This window comes from Vicugna pacos, unplaced genomic scaffold (assembly GCF_048564905.1).
Source record: "Vicugna pacos unplaced genomic scaffold, VicPac4 scaffold_77, whole genome shotgun sequence".
Lineage (NCBI taxonomy): Eukaryota > Metazoa > Chordata > Mammalia > Artiodactyla > Camelidae > Vicugna > Vicugna pacos.
The window spans coordinates 878,756-901,123 of NW_027328758.1; the positions used below are offsets into that span (position 1 = coordinate 878,756).

At 49.7% G+C, this 22,368-nt stretch overlaps 2 long non-coding RNA genes across 2 annotated transcripts; one reads left to right on the forward strand and one right to left on the reverse strand.

Annotated features, from left to right (window-relative positions):
• Positions 1–839: 839 nt before the first annotated feature.
• On the reverse strand, positions 840–2,998 carry LOC140694642 (uncharacterized). Its single transcript, XR_012070224.1, has 4 exons — positions 2,742–2,998; positions 2,493–2,605; positions 2,185–2,273; positions 840–1,107 (listed from the first exon to the last, which is right to left on the reverse strand). It is a non-coding gene; the product is annotated as an uncharacterized lncRNA (long non-coding RNA).
• Positions 2,999–16,548: 13,550 nt separating this feature from the next.
• LOC140694649 (uncharacterized) lies at positions 16,549–21,029 on the forward strand. Its single transcript, XR_012070231.1, has 3 exons — positions 16,549–16,675; positions 19,796–19,925; positions 20,775–21,029. It is a non-coding gene; the product is annotated as an uncharacterized lncRNA (long non-coding RNA).
• The last annotated feature ends 1,339 nt before the right edge of the window (positions 21,030–22,368 follow it).

Below are 22,368 nucleotides of genomic sequence, written 5' to 3' on the forward strand. Positions count from 1 at the left end.
TTGTCATAAAATGCACCATGCATTGATCCTCCTCCTAGGAAAGAAACGACAGTGTTGTCCTCAGGTTTGAGCAAGGGTGGCCAGGGGATCTCAGAAGAGCTGTTTCAGCACAACCAATGGAAATGTCGTCCACCGTGACCACGAGAGACAAGTCTCCTTCCATCCCGGTAGGCACTTGGGCTCCTGATAAAACTGGGCTTAGTAAATGGTTGAGTAGAAGGCACAGACCTGAGGGGTGCCCCAGCAAGAGACAGGAGGTAGGGCCTGGTTTATGCTGCCATCAGGAATTTTCAAAACAGCAGAGCTGAGATGAATCATCTACCCCAGACTCCTAGCCTTAAGGTTAAAAGGGTGGCAGCCCTGACAGGCAAAGCAACATGCTAAAGGCAGAGCGTGGTAGTGACAGTGCCAGATGAAACGCACCGTGCCAACCCCATTCAAGGCCACTGACACTGAGGATGGGGCCAGGTTTCCAAGTAGGAGAATGAAACAGTGTAAATACTTTGTTCCCCCCAAAACCCCAAATTTTTTTTTAAAGGCACAAAAACTCACCTTAACTAGCTCTCTTCTGAGGGGGCTCTCTTCTGTCTCTGTCTTTCTGTCTGTCTCCATTTCCCTCTCTCAGACACAAACACATACAATTTTGTGAAAGGGCAATTCCTGCCATACAAAGACAGACTTCACATCTTCAGAAAGACACTTGACAAAGCACGTTTCTCAATTCAAGTCTTTGTGTGAGGTCTGAGCAAATGGCTTATTTTCTAGAACAATCGGTGGTTCCAAAATCAGGAGATCATCTTCCCCAACGGAAGAGTTCTGGTCTGTATTGATGAAGTTGGGGATGTCACATTTCATGAGCCTGTTCAGCTCCTCCTCTGGCCACCTGCTGCATCTGAAGGCTTCCTGGAGCCGAATATCACTGTCAAGGGCAATGGTTGAGATACCAGCTTTGGCCTTGTCCAAGTGGTCCACTTCATTGATGTAGCAGTGAAAGAGGGACCTAGATTCGTCATTGCCCTGCCAGAGAACACCTTGGGCACCAGCGGTCTTCCAAAGTCTGACACAAAGCTATTCAGTCTGAATCTCTTCTCGGGAGACTCTGCATTGCTATAAAGAAAACCAAAATAAAAGATCGCTCACACTCTAGCTCGGTGACCTGAAGAATCATAGTTTTTGCCATCTACTGAGAGTAAATCCCTGCACAGAGCACGCTTACAAGCACTGGAAGTGAGAGACATCACTTCTGAACACATACAATTAAACCCAAGGCAAAAGTCTCAAGTGAGGGCCCTAGGACCATCCTGAAAAGACATCGCTCCCTGAGAATCCTCAATATTGGTGCCTCGAACACCAGTGTTTCTCAGTGGGACACTCAGATCATCTTCACCAGAATTACAGTCCTTTTTAAAATGCAGAATTCTGGGGTACACACCCTCAGAGCCTCCAGAGGTAGGGACCGGCAGTCTGTATTTTCATAGCCACCAAGATCACTAACCATGCTCAGGTTTAGCAGCGCGGTCTACATCGGGTCACCTGAGCATCGACAATGCTGTCTCACGGGGTGGGGGGGCCATGTGTGTCAGGGTGCTTTCCTACCCACGTGTCTCCCCTGATTCTCAGAACTGACAGTGCAGCCCCATTGGGCAAGAAATACCACCATTTCACAATGCATACGCAGGGAGCCCGACTGACAGATACAATCAGTGATAGGAGAGGGGACAAAACTCAGGTTCCTGATCCCTTGTTACACTTACTGTGGGACAAATGATCAGTTCAAGGGTAATAAATCAGTGAATGAGTGAATAACATGACTCTCGTTAGTCCAATGAGTGCCTGGAAGAGCGAGCCTAGGCACACTGAGAACCATAACAGCCCATCTACTTAATTTCCATCCTCCTCAGATTTATGTAAAGGTTACTTCCACCCAGGCAGTGACTCCTGAAGGGCAAGAATCATGTCTGAACAAACTCTCAAATCCAGAACAGAACAACTAGGCTCTGGAGTCTGTGTTTAGCGAGTGTTGAATCTCAGTGATTCCAGCTCTTACACCTTGCCTTCCCATCCCACCCCTCACGATATAGCCCTTATGACCAGTTCTCCCGGGGCTGGGGCCACGGAACCCATTTACAGGACTGGAAGAATCTGATCATATAAACCATCCCCCAGATTATCATCAAGAGTCACCTGCATTTCAGGAATCGGTAATCCCAGAAGCTTTGCAGTTCAGGCAGGTGAGGGACTTTTATATCAGCTGTGTCTTCTACTGTGACTGCCTGGGTAACATCAGACACGGAATTATCAAAAGCTTGAGCTTTTCCTTTCAGGAATAATCTACTAAACAAATCTCGTTGACCACTCAACAAATGTGATGTGAAGATCAATGATTTACACAAGAGTACAACATTCACTAGGTCGTTGATTTTGAATCCGACAAAAATCATTTGAGAAAGATTGACAGAAGGTAGCTTTAATGCAAATTTACGTATTCTTACCTTTCAGTAAATCATCTTCTTCCCCTACTTATCACTTCACCCAAGTTTAAAAGATGTTTGAGAACAGGGATGTGTGTGCCAGCAATCTGTGACCCAATAACCTAAAATGTCACCTAGGAAAAAGAGGGAAGTAACATATTTTTAAAAAGTATGGTGAGGACAGCAGGGCCATCCCCCAACTCCACACTAAGAAGCTCTGAGTAATAGCTTTCCTGTCTGCCTGGGGCATCAGCTGATGTGAAAACCCACCTAGAAAGCACACTGTCCAGCAGCTCTTCCATAACACAGGCTACACTTTCTCAGGATTAAGAATTGGGCCAAGTAACCCCTTCACTGAAGAATAAACACAAAGGAGAACAAGAGAGTTCTTCCCCTCCCAAGGGGAGAGCCCAGACCTTGGGCTGCATGCACTGAGCCCACCTCCCAGGAGAAGGATAAACTGGAGAAGGACGTCCTGCGAAACTAGGGCAGCAAAGGTAGAGACAGGAACAAATTGACCAGCTTGCCAGGGACAGCCCCCTCCGTTGCTGCATTGGTGGCTGCCTCAGTCCCCTCAGCACACCCTGCCCACCTCCGGTGGCTAAGCTGTCAGAGAAACTGTGCTTTGCAACCTGGGGCAACAGAGGCTGCCCCCAGGCCAAGCTGCTGGGGAGATGGGAGCTAAACCACTAGCTCCCAAGTGGCAGGCCCCATACTCTCACCATCACCCCGCCGCCCCCGCAACTTAACTCACCCCCGTGACAATATGACCCTGAGATTTGTGACCTGGGAACGAGAGGCAGCAGAGGCCGCCCCCACGTCAGGCCTCCAGAGAGATGGGAGGTTATCCTCCAGCTCGCAATAGGCAGTAACCCTCTCCTCTCCACCCCCTGATCTCACCGCACCCACCTCCCAGGAGCAACCTGACCTGGTGTGGTGTGTCAGGCGAATCTTGGGCAGGAGAGGCCGTCCCCAGGCCAGGTCAGGGAAAAGGAGAAGTGGCCCCATTAGGCAGCTGCGACGGCTGGCTGCCCCTTCCCCTCGACTTCATCGCGCCCGCCTCCCAGGAGAAAGCTGACCTGGAGTTGGGAATCGGGCTTCTTGGGCAGCAGAGGACGCCCCCAGGATTGGCCGCGGGGAAGAGAAGAGCAAATTGACAAGCTCCGTCCTGCAGGCCCTCTACCCTCGACGTCGCCACCCTCGCACCTTAAAGGCACCGCCCAGGGCGCCCCTCCCCAGCAGGCTGAATGGGACAGGTGTGTCTGCTGATCTGGGTCAGGAGAGGCCACTCCCACACCAGGCCATCGCGGAGACGGGAGCCAATCTACCAACTCCCCAATTCATCCCCATCCCCCCGCATCAGCCACCGCTCCTGCCCCCTGACCTCACAGTGGCCTCCTCTAGGGAGCAGGCTGACCTGGAGATGGACGTCCGGCGAACTTGGAGCAACAGGGACCGCCCCCAGGGCAAACCATGAGGAGAAATGGGAGCAAATGGACCGGCTGCATGGGAAAACGCGCCGCTGCTTCCACCACCCCAAACGTATCACGCCCGCCTCCCGGGGTCAAGCTGACTAGGATACACGTGTCCCGTAACCCAGGGCAACAGAGGCCGCCCCCAGGACGAGCCGCGGGGAAGATGGGAGTAAATGGGCCCGCTCCCCCGCTGCAGGCCTCCGACCCCCGCCACCCTTGCACCCTGACTACCCTGCCTCCAGCCCCCAGCAGGCAAAGTGGGACAGGGGTGTCCCGGGACCTGGGGCAGCAGAAGCCGCCTGCAGGCCACGTGGTGCAGACATGGAGCTAATCCACAAGCTACCCCGGGGCAGCCTCCCTATCCCCGCAGCCACCAACTTACCAGATCCCTGACCGCACCGCACCCATCTCCCAGGAGCAAGCTCACCTGGAGTCGGACCTCAGGCAAATCTCCGGCGGCAGAGGTCGCCCCCAGGCCAGGCCGCGAGGGAGAGAAGAAATGGAGCAGCTCCCTGGAACGGCCCCCATCCCCCTGCTGCCGCCGCCGCCGCCTCCCAGGAGCAAGCTCACCTGGAGACCGGCGTCCCGCCTCTAGGGCAGCGGAGGCCACTCCCAGGCTCCGCCGCGGGGAAGAGCGGGGCGAATTGACCGGCTTCCCCGTGGCAGCCCCCCTCCCCCCGTGGGACCCGCACCTTAACGACACCGCCTCCACTCCCCACTCAGCAAGCTGAGTGGGACAGCTGTGTCCGGCGACGTGGGGCAGCAGACGCCGCTCCCAGGCCCGGCAGCCGGGACAAGGAAGCTATTCCACCAGTTCGCCAGGGGCAGCCCCGCTCCGCCCCTCTGTCGCTGCCGCCGCCCCCTGACCTAAACGCCCCACCTCCCAGGAGCAAGCTTACCTGGAGCCCAACATCTGGCAAATCTCCGGCGGCCAAGGCCCCCCGAGGCCAGGCTGCAGGGAAGAGAAGAAATCGACCGGCTTGCCCGGGCAGCCTCCCACCCGTCGCCGCCTCCACCGCCGCCTCCGCCGCCCCAAACCATTACACCAGCCTCCCAGGGTCAGGCTGACTGCGAGGATGTGCACTTGACTTCTAACCCTGGCTACGTGCCTAAGCACCTCCCTGCAACCCTACACTCCCTGCACCTCTACACCGCTGCCACTATCTGCACTTATGCACTGTCTGCACCCCCGCATCCCCTGAACTGCCTGGACCTTCCACAGCTCCTGCACCCCTGCCACAACTTACACTTTTACACTGCCTACACTCCTGCACCGCTGCATGTCCCACACACCACCTCTTGGGCCTGTGGCAGAGTTTCTGCTGTTAGACCAATGCACAGGGACTCACATCTTTGCCAGTATATGATGCATCAGTGAACGTCTGGGGTTGGCTGCAGGAAGGTACATGTTCCCGTTCACTAGCCTGGGCCACTAGGGTGATCTCTGTGAGGTCACCCAGGACGGGCTCAGAGATGCTGTTCTCTGGGAAGGGAGGAGTTGAAACCGGTCTTGAGGGCAGAGCTGGGCTCACCAGGCCGTCCACTCTTCATGTTTTACACAGGGCTTCGGAGAAGTGAAATGCATCCGGCCAAGTAAGACCGGCCTGCTGTGCTCCCACCTCAGTCCTGGGCTCTGAGGCAGACCGACTGGCTCCCACCCTCAGGGCCAAGTTTGGGCACCTGAACGGTCCCTTTGAGGCATCCTATCACTTCTCAGGAAGAAGTCTGTCTGCTTCCACCCCATGGCCCTCCCTCCCACTGTGCTGGCCTCAGGAAGGTTCCTTATTTGGGGAAGAAGGCAGCCCACCCCCTACCCCACCCCTCACCTTGCTCTCACCCAGGCTGGTGCTCTCTCTGCCCTTCAGAGTCTGGAAGGCCATTCCTCTTCAGTTATGTCCCTTCTGAGATGGACTTGCTTCCTCTCAATTCTAGGCGAGGATGCACCATGGAATGCACTGGGTAAGAGAGCCAAAATAAACAGTTTCTTCTGTGAGGTTTTCTGTTTATCTACTGGGGCTGGGCTGTGTGTAGTTTGCTACAGCTATTCGTGCGAGAGGCTAAAGCCACCTGTGTGTCCTTGTTTACATCTCCCCGCTGTCTTTGGGTTTTCCCTAGACACTCCTGAGAGATTTACTTCTTCTAATTTTATTCCTGTTATTACACAGGGGCCCTACTGACATGTAGGTAAGGTGTTGGGGGAGCGGGACAGAGCAGGGCATCTGTAGTCCTGTGATTAGTTATCATTGAGACTGTGCCCTGAGCTGTGACCTCCACAAATGTTTCTCTTTCCCCCCACCCCAATTTGGGTGAGACAGAAGTTATTTCCCTTCCCCCAGGTAGGTTAAGCTCTAGTAAAATAAATTCTCATTAAAACAAAACAAAACAAAACAAAACACAACCCCCCACAATGGAAGAGAATGTTCTGGGTGTATTTCAATACAGCTATTTTTTTCCTTTCCTGGCAGGAAACATGAGGAGTTTTCCTATGATCTTCATTCTGAGAACAGGGTACGGTCCTGGAGGTAAAATGCATGAAAAAGAGCAGGGGGCCCCTCTGACTGTCCCCCTGGAGTTGTCACACTCAGATTTCCTCATGCTGAGCCTCCCGCTGGCCTCAGGGAACTGTTAAATCTGCCTGCCCCCAGGGTTCTTACAAAAGCGGGTACTTCCCTGGGAGCTGTGACTCTCCAACCCTGCCCGACTGCCTCTCTGGGTTGGGAGCAGCTTTCCCCCTCAGTTTTCTTGTGGATCTAAGAAGAGCAGTGGGTTTTCAGCTCCCTTGGCTCTGGTGTTGTTTTCAGGACAGAAGGGGCAACTTCTGAGCTCCTCACAAGCTGGACCAGAGGCTGGAGGCCTCCCCTCCTCTGCCTCCATGCAATCAGTGGCTGTGGTTCTAGCCGAGTTTCTGACGATGTGGATTTAAACACACACATCCCAGCCCCCACAGGAGCACACAGTCCCATAAATCCCTACAACTTCCACTGGTAACTACGGAGCCGATGGGGACACGGGTTTCGGGGCTGCAGAGGCCTGACTGCACGATTTGCTTTGTGGCCTATTTATGTTGTTGTTCTGGGCCTTGTCTGAAGTGGCTTGCTTACTGTATCTGGTACATGGGAAATATAAAATAATACTAGAACCTCCACTTTTTCTCCCTCTTGGGCCTTCCAACCTATACAGTAATAAGTGAACTCAGACGACCTAGTCACCACAATGAGGTCAGAACAGCCTGGCTCTCCTGAGTGATGGGCACTGACTTGCACGTTAACTCGGAACAGTAGGGGAACCGCCTTCCTCTAACAGGGCCTCTCCCCACACCGGGCACGCCCTCAGCTGAGACGGGGCCAAATCCCCCATTGAGGTGTGTGCCGGTGGCTTCAGTGTGATCTGGCACTGGCGGGACATGAACCTGCAGTGAGGTGGAGGGTCAGGAGGAGGGGGGTCCCTGCTGGGGCAGCAGGGGGCCCGGTGACACCCTGCCCAGCCTGGTGCCTGGGGCTCCCCAAAATCTCCTATGGCCCCCGGGTCGGCTCTGGTCCGGGCCACTCCAGGCACCCTCCCAGTATCTTTTCATTAAGTCCCTTTTTTGCTTTTATCAGCCAGAGGTGGATTCTGTTGCTTGTTCAGTGAAACAGTGCATCAGGAAACCAGACTATTTCTAACATCAGTAAAATACCAACTTCGGTCAGATCGCCGGGCAGACCGTGCAGCCCAAATTCCCGCACAGGGCTGTGCAAATGTCTTACGTGAAGGGTCCTCATCATATGTCTTCAGAGATACAGAAGCTGGTGGTTCAGGTAAAACCTCAGGGAGGGATTGAGGAATCCAAAGCTGGTTGGTTTCAAAGACTAACCGGTCGGACCAGATCCCTGTGCTGTGGTAAGAAGCCTGGCTCAATGTCACGCAGACTCAGCACCCTAAGTGCCCGGTGGGGCTGGTGCTGTTCCCTTTATAGGCCATCGTAAGGGAGTCACTGTAGCCCCTTACACTCAGCAGGGAATCCATCCCTCTTAGCCCCCACCTTGGGGGTTCCATTACACAAATCTCGGGAATGTTTAATTTTCATCTTTGTTTAGGAGGATGAAGGTGGGTCAAGAAGAGACGTAAATTCACACTTAGTGACACCAAGTCACAGCCAGTACCTCCTCCTCGGAGAGCTATGTGCTCCCACAGTGGTGGCTGGGGGCCTGGGCAGAGCCCCTCCACTGGATCCAGAGGGACTCACTCCTCTGGCTGCAACTGATAGGTTGGACAACCAATCCAGGGGGGACAGAGCATCTTTCCCGGGAATTTGGAACTGACACACAGAAATTAATTTCACTCATCTGGGGATTGGGAGGAGGGTGGGAATCAAATGAAACCAGAGCAGGAGAGAAAGTTGCAAGTGAAAGAGAGAGAGACAGAGAGACTGAGCTTGTGAGAGCAAATAGTGGGATGGAAGGAAAACAATCAGGGGACAGAGGAATTCCAGTTCCTGGCTGTCTAGTTTGTCCCAGCCCATCAACGGACCTGCGGGATGGTTAATATCATTCCAATTTTGCAGATTAGGAAACAGGCTGAAAGAGACGGGGGTTGGCTTCGGGTGCACTGTTAATTTAAGTGCCACTGGACCCCTCATTTCCCACTGCCTGAAGGCACCATGATCCTCACGGGGACCCTGCTGTGCTGACAGCCCAGCATCCTGATTAAAGGGACCCTGCGGGAGTGGGAACCTCTCTGAGTGTGGAGAGTTCCCTGCACCGAGATTCCATGCTTCAGTCGTCTCCCGCTCACCCCAGATTAACGTCTCCCCAACTGCACAGTCTCCCGACACTCTTCCCTCCCTGCCAGGCGCCCCCATCCTTACCACCGAGTGTACTGCTGGAGTTCAGGCACAGGGATGCCCAAAGGAACACGAGCCCACGGGCTGTACAAACAGCACACTCCCAGCCCCACCTGGGCTCCATGGAGATAGGCATGTATCATGTATCTAAGGCAATCTTCTTCTTCAGCTGAAGGCTATAGAGAAAAATAAAAGGTCCAAAACATCGTTCAGTGAGGAATTCTTCCAAGGACCTGACTCCAGAGTCTACAACCAGTTTTGCTGGCCGCTCTTACCCCCAGACTTTGGGTGAGGTTGATTATTGATCAGCACAATCCCCGGTGGCCCAGCTCCTGGGCTTGCCTGCCCAGAGGAGGCTGGGGGAATGGTTAAGGCCAGGGCACTCAGGAAGAGCACAGAGGCCCTGCCCTCACACCTCCGCACTTGTTAACCGTTCCCCAAATCTCAAGACATCGGACAGAGTGCAGCGACCACAATAATGAGATTCTCCCATCTCTTCACTCACTCCTGTCGGTTCACTTACATGCTGAGCAACCACTGGGTCACAGGACATGACACACAGGATGGCCGAAGGGACAGGCTTGGTCCTTCCCCCGGATCCTGTTCAATCTGATGGAAGAATGATCACTCATAAACGGTTTCTCAAAAGGATACATAGACAGAAGACAAACTGCAGAGTGAATCAAATTTTAAAATATAAATGAAGATCCCCCAGTCTCCCCGCCTAAGGTTAACAGCATAAAGAAAATAGATATTGCCTTTGATCACCAAGGAAGTGATCACCCCCTCTCAGGAGGAAAGGAGAGTTTTTCTTTGAGCAGGACACAGAAGTGCTCCATCGGATTGGACCAGGGCCTCTGCATTCATTCAGCATATCTGTATAAGCTCCTACTACATATGGGAATCTAGTAAGTAGACCCGTTCCCAAGGCTCTTGGGCTTTATTAGTCAACAAAATAGACACGACTCCCCATCACTGGGGGCTCAGAGTTTTAGCAGAGGAAACAGGCTGCATGTTGGGGGTAGCAAGAGCTTGGGGAAAAATAAGAGTGATATGAGCAAGCTCAGGTGATGGTGGTGGGGTGGGAGGCAGGCAGGAGGGATTAGGCAATCCTGGCAGATCGCACGGAGTAATGAACTTGAAGCAGCATAGATCCGGAGGAAGAAGGAAGAGCCAGAGCCAGAAGCCCCCAGAGTGATGGGGAGAGTATGTGCGGAGAGGCAGAGCACGCGGGTCCTGGAAGACTTTGGGACGACTTTGGCTCCTAATGAAATTTTGACCCTTTTAGTGAGTTTTGATGGGATGGGTGATGTCCAATTTATGCTTTTGTTTTGTTATTTTTGGGGGGGTAATTTATTTATTTTAGTGAAGGTGCTGTGGTTTGAACCCAGGATCTCATGCATGCTAAGCATATGCTCAATCACTGAGCTACACTCACCCCCTCAATGTATGCTTTTATAGGCTCCCTCTGACTCTGTGTGGATGAGATTGTAGAAAAGCAAAGATGGAAGAAGGAGGCTATTTGTGTCCAAGAAGGGGCTGAAGGTGACTCCTAGGAGGGTGGGGAACAGGGAGTAGGTGGTTAATGAATTCAGAGTAGTCAGAATTTTCTAACAAGCTGGATTTGCTGTGTGTGTGTGTGTAAGAGAAAGAGAGAGAAACAACATGGTTCCAACATCTGGACCTGGAAAATGGGATGGATGTCCTCTCCATCCACAGGGGATGGGACAAGATGGGGCTGAGCAGGTGGAAAGGGGCTGGAATCAGCTCAGTTCTTAAATGCCATGGTTAAGGAGTCTATTAGATATTGCCACAGAAATGCCTAACAGGCAGAGGAGTCTAGGTTTTTTTTTCTTTCTTTTTAACATTAAAAAATATAATTTAATTGTATTAAATTTATTATGTGAATGAATTTTGAATTTTATTTCATGCCAAGGTATATGTTATAATAGCCAAATGGAAAATATATCAGAAAAGGGGAGAAATGAGGGCTTTCACATAAACTGACTGTCCATAAAGTAGGTAAAATTTCAATAAAACCAGTCTTCAGTGCAAAAACCTCATCTTTGTGTTACATAAAATTAAATAAAAAAGGAGTATGTTGATGTATCATTATTTCATGTTACATAATAGCCCCAAACAAACACACTGTTTAACTATGAGGCTTGTAGAAATACTATTCCCTTTACTGACATAAATACAGAAATACAGAAAGGTTCTAAGGGAGAATAAGCATCTTAGTGGAAATAATAGAGATCTGAGCATTTTACATGATATGTATGGACTGATTCAAAATTTGGAAAAGTAATTTACACAGTAGAACATATGTATGAATGTGAAAGCAAGATGAATGAAAGAAAAAGAAAATGAGTATCAGGGAGAGAGTTCCAAATGGAAAGGGCAAATCAGGGAGTTTTGGACAAATCGAGAAATTGATAGCATGTCAACTTCCAAGTCTGGTTGCTTCCACCAAAAGTATAGCAGAGAGATATAGGAGAGACCCAGGACCCAACTCTGGGGCACATTCGCAGTAAATGTTTGGAAAAAAGAGGAGACGTTGGTAAAAGACCAGCCAGTGGATCGAAAGCACAGCGATGGGCTGGAGGCCAAGTAAAGCAGGAACACGGGGGAGGAGGGATGGAAGAGCTGGGTCAAATGCTGCCAAAGGGCCACGCATGATGAAGACTGAAAACTGACCACTATATTTAGCAACATGGGGTCACTGATGGCCTTGACAGAGCAGTTTCCATAGAGCAACGGATCAGGGGAAAAGCCAGAGTGGGTGCAAAATGGGATGGCTCAAGAGAATATGCAGACAGTGAGTTTAAAATACCCATTACAGATTTGCTGCAAAGACATGGGGTGGCAATTGGTGGGGGCGATTTTGGGTCAAGGAGTGTTGTTCGTTTCTTTTAAGAGGATGGACTTTTATATACTGATAGGAGCCAACTAGCAGGAGAAGAAAATAGATGAGGTAGTGACAGAGAGGATGGATGTGGGAGTGACAGCCCGGAGAAGATTGGATGGATGGGCCCCCTGGCGACTTTTGGATGATCTGGCTTTCGATGTCACCTGTAATAAGAGGTGGGGCAGCGAGAGTGAGGTCACAGACATCAGAAGGCGAGCGGATGTGCTGGGAGTTGCTGGTGAAAGTTCTCTTCTGTTGGCTTCCGTTTGCTTTGTCAAAGTAGAAAAGTAAACTTACCAGCTGAGGAACGAGGAGGAAGTGTTACTGGAGTCATGAGCAGAAGATACGAAAGAGCCTTCAGGGACAATGGGATAGTGAAAAGAACAGAGGGAGACGCGGGGAGTGTGCTCTCAGAAAGTTACATTTTATCTTTGAGGTCCCCAAGTGTTGGATGTGTGATTGTCCTTCCTGCTGTCTACAAAATAAAAATTGAATATGGTTCAGGAAAAATGCTATTTCATTCTAAGAGGCTGCCTGTTTCTCAGGATTGGTCATCTTAAACTGCAAACACTACAGAAATGTTGAAAAGAAGAACTTGTGTACCCAATGACCCACTATTTTCTATAAATTTGGTTGCTATTTAATTCCTCTATCAGTACCACAGAACCGATACTGTCTAGGAAGGAGATACATCGATGCTTAAATGGAAATGAAATCTGTATCTTTTTCCTAAAATCCATGGCTTCCTTAACATCCCATTCCCCTTGGAATATAGGGGAGTCAGGTATAAAAAATGAGAAACAGTTTGAGAAAATCCCAGATCAGAATTACACAGCACAACCTCAGCTCAGAAGTATACAGCCGTAAAAATGTTTAGAAGCAAATCTCCGTAACTACTCTTAAAGAATTTTGCAAACCTGGGCCTGCCCAGATGTTTCCAAACTGGAGAGGTTCTCCAATCACTTGACCGGTACGGGAACCAGAGTCTGGTCAGCCTTTTCTGTAAAAGCCAGAGAGTAAATATTTCAGTTTTGCAGATCATTTTGTTATAACCATGCAGGTCTGCAATAAGAAAGCTAAGAGCACTGGGTGACAGGAAACAAATGGGCATGCCCACACCCTCCCTTCCACTCAGGGCAGATTCTCTGTGGTGGGGAGCTTTACCACAATGACTTGTTTCTTTGTTTCCATTGGTTTCTTTGTTTCCACCTTACTGCTCAAGCTCAGAACTTCAAGTGAGCCTGGTCCTTCAGCATCCATGCAGAGAGAAGGCTGAGCGGGGGTGGGGACCCCACCTGACAGAGAAGAGAGATGGCTTGTTAGCATGACATGAGACAATCACACTTTCCGGGGAGAAAGGGAACAAAGATAAGGGAGGGGAACAAAAATAAGGGAGGGGAACAGCAGTGGGACCCCTGGGTCACCTTCCAGGCTTGCTCTCCTTCCACGGCCACCCTGGGGGTCTGGGTGGTGTTGGAACTCAGCTACAGTGATTAGGCTGAGGGGGCTCAGGATAAAGGACCCTCCGTCGCCACACCGGGTTCCAAGCTCAGCTCCTCTAAGTCTACCCTCTGAGTTTCTGGAACTCAGCTGGAAGAATACATGATCAGGCCAGACCCAGAGCCCAAGCCAAACATGACAAGGGTCACGTGGGGTTGTAACCCTGTGCTCAGTGATCGGGGTCTCCTTGCAAATCTGCAGAAATTCCTGTTCTGCCTCATTCCTGGGAGAAGCCCCACGTCTCTTCCTACTCTGTCTGTTCTACTCTTGAGGCTATTGTCCTGGAGGGATGCAGAGTCCTTGAACCTGGCCCTTCAAACGCACATAAGCAGCCTGTTCAATAAAACAAATTATGCACTTTTCCACATTTGCCAGTTTTTTGATTCCAGAAAGGCTGCAGGAATCTTTCTCATTGTCTCCTGTGCCCCCACCTCTTGGTGGCCCTCTCCTCATGGAAACACGATTTCCCACAACTGCACCCTGCCTCCCAGCTTGTCAAAGGGGAGTGACCCACAAAGACACAGGTGTTTCTGAGGATCCTGTCCCCCAGCAGAAAGCCTACTCAGGAGCCACGGACAGGGATCTGGCCTCCTGAGCCGCTCAGCTCTAATTGAAAGCCTAAACTGGGGACCCCGAATATTGCTGAATGACTTCCTTAGTCACCTTGGCTGGAGGGGCCTGATTTTTCGTTCCAGGAATGGATGTAGTGCAGCCTCCATTTTCAGGGCTGACATTCATGATGGATCTATTTCCTCCAACTGCACCCCAGGAAGGAGAGGCCCTTCCATCCCACTGGTAAGAAACCCATCCCAGGGGAGTTCCGAAGCACTGCATTGCTGTCAGGTCCAGCATCCCTACAGAGTGGCCCCTCCCCCTGAATGAGCCCCTTCCCTGGGCCTTCCCTGCCCCACATGACCACACCCCAGGTGGTGCTGGGGAAGGCAGGGAGTGCAGTAAGGGGTGGGGGGAGGAGAGCCCCTTGCTCTGGAGTGAGGGTTCTTGGGGAGACCACAAAGCAAGGCTCACCCCACCCCATACCCCAAACTCTTAGCGCAACCAACACAGGGGCCGCTCTGCGCCTTCTCACCGTGGCTCTCCTCTGAGACTGCACCCAACCCGGCATCTGGCACCCCAGCCCTACCTCCCCTCTTATGACAGATACCGTCTTCATGGAAACTGCCTAGCAGCGCGTATTCAAGGCCGGCAGCTGGCCTGGCGGATCTGCATTTCAGGTGCCCTACCTGGCCAACCGTGCGTGCCTGGGCTCAGTCCTCTATCTTGCCCACCGGCAGCCTGGGTCCACGTCCGGTGCAAGCGGACGCCGCGGAGCCCAGGCTGATCCCCACACACAGACAGGTGAGGGTGCCCCCGCCCCGCTGCCCCGCTGCCCCTCTGCCCAGCTGCCCCCCTGCATAGCTGCCCCTCTGCCCCGCCCACTGGTGGTAGTACCGCCCCAGATTCCGGCCGGCGCCACCTGCAGGTGAGGACCTCCGCCCAGCCCCACCCTCCACGGCCCCGCCCAGCTGTTCCATAAGCCTCCCCCCACCCCCGTCCAGGCCGCGCCCTGGCCCCCATTGGCTCCGCAAGTTCTGCCCTGGCACAACTAGACTCGGGAGGACGCACGACGCATGCGCTAGGGGAGGGCCCCGAGGCGTTGCCATGGCTACAGGCGCCGCGCTCCTCACGGGCCACAGTGCGCTTCTGGGGCGGGGAGCGGGCTCCGGAAGTGTGTAGCTGCCTGGGACCATGGCGGTGCTTGCTGCTGGGGTTGGCGGCTTGCTTGGCCGGGCGACTAGTTCTGGCCTGGTCAGTAGGCGGCGGACATCCTGTCTGGGGTGGCGTCCCACAGACGGTAAACGTACTTCCGCGCCGACGGCGAGGCCGGTGGAAATGAACCGGGGTGGGATCGGGGTTGGGGTGGTGGCCAGGGATGGTTGTGGTGCCTGGGAGCGTTTTGGGGCGGGGTGGGGCAGGGCTTGGGCACAGCCTCAAGCTTTCCTCCCCCTCAGGCCCTGGGGCTGGGGCCGCGAATCTGGGTCTCCCTTGGTGGCCGCGGCCTCCCAGAACCCCCCGGGAAGGGCAGGCGGAGGACCCATCTTATATGAAGCGGGACCTTATCCGGGTTTTGAAGAGCCCCAGAATCAGATGTTGGAATGGGGTGGTTTATCAGCCTTGTTTATCTGCGGGGAAATTTCAGTTCATTCCAGATGTTGGTTCCTTCAGTCAACCTCAGGAATAAGACACAAGGGTCAGTGCCGATAAGCAGTTATCTAGGGCTTAACTCAAAATAAACTATGCGGGGTGTAGGGATGGTAGATGGGACACTCTCTCTTGAAGTTAGCAGTTTTATGGGATTAGAGGCCCTGGCTGAGGATTACATCCTCATCTGCAGTAATGGAGGTTGTGAGATACACACAGAGAAGGGAGGGGTGTGGTGGCGGTAACTCATTACAGAATCCAGGACCCTTGCCTGGCTCTAATATAGAAGAGTCTCACCTAGGATAGGGCAGCAGTTATCAAAGTGTATCCAAGGCCCCTGAGGTGCAAGACCATTTTCATAGAAACGCCGGGATGTCACCTGCCTTTTGCACACTCTTGCTCTCCCGAGTCCCTGTGGGGTTTTCCAGGGAAAACCTGGCCTGTGATATCAAAAAAACAGGGAATGCAGAGGCAGATAGGAGAATTCAGCTCTCACCAGTCCAAAAGAGATTTGCAGAAATTAAAATCACTGCTATTCTTCTCACTAATGATTTTTGTTTTGAAAAATAGAATTATATTTTGTTTAAGAGTATTAATGGTAACATACAGCAGATTGTTAATATTTTTAAGTGAATTCATGCACTTTTTCTAACTTCTTATTCAACTTCTAACACAGGAAATATTGATAGATTTAACTCACATAAATAGCAGACTTTTGGGGTTCTCAGTAATTGTTAAGAGTGTATAGGGTTCTGTAGAACAAGAAGTTTGAGAGCCCCTGGAGAACGGGTGCTCAGGTGATAGTCAGGTGCTTAGTGGTGTTAGATGGACGCCAAGATGTCTTCCGCAACTGCTCCCGGACTTGAAGTAATTGGCCACATTGAAATGGGCAGACAGTGCCTCCACTTTACAAACCAGAAGCTGCTGTATGTGTCTGGAGTCTAGGCCATGGGCTGTGCAGGGATTCCCGTTGTATCTGTTCTATCTAAGCCGGGATTCCTGTGAAGAGGCCTGGCCCTGAAGACCTGCTCTCCTTTGCTCCCTGCCAGGTACATTCTGTGTGACTTCAAGCTTCCAGAGGGCTTCAGCCTCCGTAGGAACGTCTGCATCCACATTGCCTTCCTCCTGAAGACCCTGCTGAGGATGGAGGAGCCGGTACTGGTGCTATCCCCTTGGGGCCACCTCTACCACTGGCAGAGCCCTAACATCAACCAGGTCTGGATTCCCTGGTCCGACTCCTTTGACCTCCCAAGTCTCAACAGAAACATCCCTGACATTGAGTACGAGCAGTTCATTGCAGGTGAGGCGGTGGTCATTTAACTGGGGCCAGGTGGTCGTTGTTCTGGTTCCGATCTGAACATCGGGCCATCTTACTTTGGGCTTGTCAGTCTGCTTAGGGGCCTTACTCATATCTCCCACACTGCAGGTGAATTTGGTTTTTCCATAGTTTTTTCGGGAAATCAATTTGAAGTGTTTGAGCTCTATGTCCCCTCACCTCTGAAAACCCTGGCCTCCTGGTGAGATGGAGCAGTGACAAGGAGGCCACTGCCACAGAGACCTTGTCCCAGAAGGACTCGCTCCCTGTGCACTCAGGGTTGTTCTTACCTGTAGGAAAACACGATGTGTGTGTAGCATGGGCCACATGCTTGAGAAGGTATGTAACTGCCCATCCAGTATAATTTGGTCCTGATCAAGCTACACATTTTAAGTTTTGTAAGAGGGAAGAGTTCAAGATTTTCTTTGAATAAAGGTATTTAGAGCTTATCAATTTTTTTAATTGAAATGTGGTTGATCTACAATGTTTTGTTAGTTTCAGATATAGAGCTGTTTTGTTTTTTTCAGGTATACAGCATAGTGATTCAGTTGTACGTATACATAGTCTATTCTTTTTCAGGTTCATTTCCATTATAGGTTGCAAGATACTGAATATTGTTCCCTGTGTTCTACAGTGAATCCTTGTCGTTTGTCTGTTTTACATAGAGTAATTTGTATCTGTTAATTCCAAACTCCTAAGTTTTGTTTATAAGTCTGTGAGTCTGTTTTTGTTTTATAAATAAGTTCATTTGTATCATTTTTTTAAAATTCCACATATAAATGATATCATATGATACTTGTCTTTGTCTGACTTATTTCACTTAGTGAGATAAGCTCCAGTTCCTCCCAAGTTGCTGTAAATGGCCTTATTTCCTTCTTTGTTATGACTGAGTAATATTCTGTTATATCTAAATACCACATCTTTATCCAGTCACCTGTCAGTGGACGTTTAGGATGCTTCTATGTCTTGGCCATTGTAAACAGTGCTCCTGTGAACATTGAGGTGCAGGTATCTTTTGGAATTAAGGTTCCCTCTGGATATATGCCCAGGAGTGGGATTGTTGGATTAGGTGATAAGTTTTTTTTTTTTTTTTTTTTGTCTTTTGAGGAATCTCCATACTGTTTTCCACAGTGGCCGCACCAAACTACATTCCCACCAACAATGTAGGAGTGTTTCCTTTTCCCCACACCTCTCCAGCATTTATGGTTTGTGGACTTTTGATTGATGGCCATTCTGACTGGTGTGAGATGATAACATTTTAGTTTTGAGATGCATTTCTCTGATAATTGAGCGATATTGAGCATTTTTTTATATGTCTATTGGCCATTTGTGTGTCTTCATTGGAGAATTGCTTGTTTAGTTGTTCTGCCCATTTTTGGATTTGGTTGTTTATTTTTTTCTTATTAAGATGTATGAACTATTTATATAGTCTAGAAATTAAGCCATGGTCAGTCTCATCTTTTGCAAATATTTTCTCACATTCCATAGGTTGTCTTTTTGTTTTACTTATGGTTTCTATTGCTGTGCAAAAGTTTATAAGTTTAATTAGGTCTCATTTATTTATTTTGGCTTTTATTTCTGTTGCTTTGGTTGCTTAGATTGCCCTAGGAAAACATTGCTGAGATATGTGTCAAATAATGTTTTGCCTATGTTTCCTTGTGAGAAGTTTATAGTGTTTTGTCTAATATTTAAGCCTTTAAGCCATTTTGATTTTGTTTCTTTTTGGTTTTTTTGCGACTCTATTGTATGCTTTTGATTTGTGGTTACCTTATTCTTCAAATATATCAACCCATTGCTATATCTATTTCCTTTAGACTGATAATCACGTAGGCTCCAACACATCCTAAGAATAACGAAGAAAAAAAAGAAAGAAAAAAATCTATATTTTCTTGCTCCCCTCTCCCATTCCCACCTTTTTTTATTTTGATGTCCTTTTTCATGTTTACATCTTTATGTTTATTCTCTTGTAACTCGTTATTGCATTTCCAACTATGGTTGTCCTGAATCTATAGCATCCTGCTTCCTTTCTGTTTAGAATAAAACCTTTTAATATCTCTGTTAGGTTCAATATTGCTGAGTTATCTCCCCTCCCCCCCCTCCCCTCCCCCCCAGACTCTGAATACTCAGTCCAGGATAGCTAAACCATTCTAGCCTTCATCGGTTTTGGGAAAGCAATCTTCAGAGTGGGAAAAAACATTGAAAAATAAAATTCTGTGAGTTGCTTTCTACCCTTGCCCAGAGATGAGAAACATCTGAAGGTGGAGGAAAAAAGTTGGAGGTGGGGAACACAAAGTCTTTTCACCTTTTGCTACTGAAGAAATGATTGCTTTTGTAATTAGTGATGATGCCTTTTAAATTGGTGAGATCGAGATTCCACAGCTTCAGCGCCTGTGAAAAACCAGCCTGGAGAAAACTCTCTAGGGCCCCTGCAGTGGGAAAGGCAGCCCCTCTGAGCACCTGTTGTTCTGTATTCTTCCTACCTCCACACGGGTTCGCTAGGCACCGTGCAGGACAATGCAGTTACCCAAGGTGGAGGACGGGGAGACCCCTGCTGTGTGGTGAGCCACAGGAGCCCACACTTGAAGGACAAAATGTAGAGTAGTGGGGCAGTCATAGGAACAGAGGATGGTTGAGACCCAGGATAGTGTCCTGGAGTCCAGCAGCCAAGGTTGGTGGGGCAGATGGTTCCCTAGGGCATGGGAAGACTTTGAGGGATCTGAAGCAAAGATAGGAACCAAGAGACTGGATTCGTGTGGGGGTACAGTGACCCTTGGGGGCTGCGGGGCAGCTCAGTGAGCCCAGGGGGAATGGGCACTTCCCCAAAGCTGGGTTGACAGGTCACAACCAAGTCACTGGGGACCGAGAGGCACTGAGTCATTTTAAACTTTTTGTCCCTCTTCCTGGAAAAGAAACTGCTGCCTGTTAAATAGCCTGTGTCTTTAGTGAGAATAAAAGACATGAAGCAAGATTGCCTCAAAAGTCATCCATTATGTAGTTGCTAATAAGGGTCAAATGCAAACTTGAATAGATGAAATGAATCATTCATCAGAGGATTTTAAAATCCTTTAAAATAAAAATTCTTGTTGCCTTTGTTCTTCATTTCAGGGTTCACTTGGTGATAATAGTAGTAACCAAAGCAACATCAAACCCTTACAGAACTCTGTCCTGCTGTTCCAGGAACGCTGTGTTCACGACAATCCAATGAGTAGGCACCACTATGAGTTCCACTTTAAAGGTAAGGATATTCATTAATCACACGGCTAATAAATGGCAGAGCTGGGACTTGAACCTAAGCTGTCTAGCCCCAGAGCCCCCTCTCAGCCCCTTCACTGCAGCTCATCACTTGGCATGCCCGACACAGGCCAGCATTTAAGAGCAGCATGACCTTGGCCAAGTTTGCTTCAACGCTTGGTCTCTGTTTCCTCATCTGTAGAATGGGGGTGTGGGCAGTGAACTCTGTGAGCTCAGTGGTCACTTCGTCCAGCTCTGCTTTTATACTGCTTTGAGTTAATTCAGTAAGTATCCGAGCCCCTACATGGCCCACACATGGGCTGGCGCTTTGCTAGGCCGTTGGTTACGGAGAAAAGTAAGATCAGCCTGCTTCTCCGAGGAGCCTGTGTCCCTCCACGGGAAGCAGCTGCGAGGCCCAGGCTCCCTTGCTAGCAGTCAGGGGCTGGGCAGGAATGTCTGATAAAAGAAGGTGGAGGCAGAGCCCCTCCGGGAACAGTGGTGGCCACACAGCTCTCAGGAGCGAGAGCTTCTGTGCAGGCTGCTGAGAGGGGAGTCCTCATGAGGCCAATAGTCCCCCCAAACTAAGCCCTCAGGACAAAGATCCAGCCAACCTTTCAGTATCACAATAGAGCCAGTTCATCCTCATCACTGTGCCTCTGTGCTCCTTTGTCCTGGGGCCTCTCTTCCCCCTACACCCAGACTTTTCTCCCTCTCTTCTCTGAGTGTCGCCTACTTCACCCGTGGTCCCTGCTTCCTGGGTAACCATCTCTGGAGTTGACACTTTGCCCCCTCTCACACCCCCGTTTGATCAGGAGCCTGGGTTGACTTCCTTGTGCTCACTTTCCACCTTCAGATCATTGCTCCTCCTCTCTTGGGAGCACCTGGAAAACCCAGATCCTTTCCTAGCAGTGCCTGCCACCCTGGCCTCCCTGCTCATCTGCCTCAGTCAGGAGAAGCTGGACCACAAGCTCTGTATTGCCTCACCTCCTACCATCAAGACGTCAAATTTGATTCTCCCTCCACCACCCAGTATGGTCATTGTAGGGTCTTCTTCTCTGTCAGCCTGAGCCAGCCACCCCCCATTCACCCTGTCCCCAGGCTCATACCCGGGCGTGTCTTCTTCCCAGGTCAAGCCTCTCTCCTTTATGTGCCCAACTCTATCCATCCAGCTGCTTCTCCAACAGCCTTCCTGGCCCTCCTTCACCCTCACTGGGGCATCAAGCACTGACTCCTCTGATTTCCTGCCTGTCCACGTTCCTCTTACTTCCACTTCCCCACCTTCCAGCTCTGCATCCACAGTCAGCACTCTCTTTATGACAAACAAAACCCCCTTGACCCTTGATCTTTTCAGTTCCTCACCAGAACGACTTCCATCTCGGTTCACCCAGCTCTATTTGTTCTGAGCCTGCAGGCAGCAGGCTCTCCCAGCACAGATTTCTAAGACTACAAATCAATGCCCAGCATGTTGCCACTGCCAGGCAATCCTCCAGGATTTCTCTAGTGAGCACATTTCCCCACTTATCACTCAGTGGTATCAACATTCTCTGCTCTCTGCACACCTCTAAGCTTCCCTCTGTCTCTTCCCTGACTCCCAGCAGATGGCCTTGCCTCCTGCTTCAGAGAGAATGACATGTTACTGGAAAGGAACTCGCTCACCTGCAGCAAATCTGCTCACCTCACCTTTTATCTGTCCCTCTCCCACCTGGACTCTAGCTGTAGTTGTTCTTAATTTAGTGAGTTTAGTTAACATATATATACACAGTTAAAATCATAGCACACAATAGGCTACCTTCTAGGGCTTACTTTTTCAATTTAACATAGAGTGTATGATTCATCCATTCCATTGCATGTACCTGCAGTTCATTTGTTTTAACTGATCTTGTGTTATTTTCACACACACAATATTTAAGAGAAGGGTAAGCCAGGATTCAGGATGCTGGTTACTTCCTGTGAGAAGGGGCCAAGAGCAGGATAGGGAAAGAGGACACAGTATGTCACTGTCAATATTCCTGTTATGATGCTGGGTAATAAGTTCATAACTGTGTCTTATAATATTAATTTTAATACATAAAAGCCTCTGACAGGCACCTACGATGAGAATGTTTCATGAACCAAGATATACAATGGATAATATTACATCATTATTGTTATGTAATCTTGTTATATTATACATTAATCATAATCTTACATTATTTGTTATGGGTTATATGTTATATAGGTGCATGAATTATATATTATGTATATAAACACCTACATATGTATTATATAATATCTGCTAATAAATAAACAGCATAATATGCTAGTATATCTTCTATTATGTATTATTTAATAAATAATATCATACTATATCCTGTTATATGACATGGCACATAATCTTTAATAAAATAAGAAATCTGTCAATATATAGGTAATTAATAAAATTTTTTTAAAAAGCCCGCAGCTTTTAA